Here is a 1,274-nt window from a genome sequence, read left to right on the forward strand (position 1 = left end):
TGAGTTGAGAGACCCAAGATTTCACAGATTTTGATGGACTTTGGCGACTAAGAACCTGTGAAAGTTTCATCCTTATCCCACATTCCAATAAAAAGTTATTCCAGTTTTTCTTGTCCCAAACTCAACTGGGATATAGTATATATATATATACATGCATACTGTGTACAAATACAATCAGGGATATATCCCTGGTACATTGTCTTTACAATGGTACAACTCCCCTGATAAGAGAAGTACAATAGTATGGGGTGTGAACAGTGCCAAAACATATAAGTATTATATAGACAGCTTTCTCTGCCATTGGATACATGCTATAGATATACATACATATATGGATGCACCATTATACATACTAAAATGATAGTTTGTACAGATATTGATACATCTATGGCATATCTTCACGTCATTATAGATCATCATGATCATCACCCCGCCTATAGTAGGCGTGTCTCCTGTCAAGAAAGCTAAGAAGATGACTATGAAAATAACTAGCAAGTTTACCCAGTTTGAGGTATAACCTTTAGTTTTTTCCTAATTGAAACGAATAATACAAATGGTAACCCTTGTATATTGTAGCCCTTAGATGTGTGAGCAATCTGAAATAGATCCAGTCTCATTCTGAGGTTATTCGTCAGGGCTAAACACTGAGGTCCGAGACAGTTAAAGGCTGAGTTAGCCTTGAGTGTGTTTGCTCCATGTGAGTGTTGGTGGGATATAGCTTTATGTTTCAGGGAGTTCTATCCCTGCTATAATACTTCCTTATATTTTTTATTTATATATAAATTTACAGGACCATGCAAACAATGCTGGGGAAAAGAACAAAGAAAGCTTAATTGAATACCCCTCAAGAAAGTAATGAAACTAGTCCAGATACCCGATGCAAAACTAATTAATTAGATGAATGATAATGGTGACTCTTAATATTAACAATTAACAATGTTTTAATGCCTTCCTCATTTATGACAATTTTTCATAAAACATTTGGGTTACCACTTATGTACTGGTCCAACTGAGTTGACTGAAAATATGAACAGTAATTTTCCCTCTAAATAAAAATTTTAAAACAAAGGTTTGAGTAAGTGGAAACACTGTAGTAACTAGTACAAATTAGGTAGCACTTAGCGATGGTGCATATCATCAATAAATGACAGCTGAAAATAATATTAAAGAATGATGGAGGCACTCTGCTAAAAATGCAAAAAAACTAACGCCCACTCAGGGCATGGCTGAGTATCTTCCAGGTTAGAACTCAGGGTTTCTGTCATGATCACTCA

General features: G+C 35.3%; 1 long non-coding RNA gene across 2 annotated transcripts; it reads left to right on the top strand.

Moving 5' to 3' along the window:
• The first annotated feature begins 243 nt into the window (after positions 1-243).
• Positions 244-1,013, top strand: LOC109593267 (uncharacterized). 2 transcript variants are annotated; one of them, XR_002190851.1, is made up of 3 exons: positions 244-511; positions 577-697; positions 791-1,013. It is a non-coding gene; the product is annotated as an uncharacterized LOC109593267 (long non-coding RNA). The 2 variants fall into 2 exon arrangements; XR_002190850.1 differs by having other exon boundaries at positions 244-697.
• The last annotated feature ends 261 nt before the right edge of the window (positions 1,014-1,274 follow it).

Source organism: Amphimedon queenslandica, unplaced genomic scaffold, assembly GCF_000090795.2.
Source record: "Amphimedon queenslandica unplaced genomic scaffold, v1.1 AMPQUscaffold_2258_Cont25739, whole genome shotgun sequence".
Taxonomy (NCBI): domain Eukaryota; kingdom Metazoa; phylum Porifera; class Demospongiae; order Haplosclerida; family Niphatidae; genus Amphimedon; species Amphimedon queenslandica.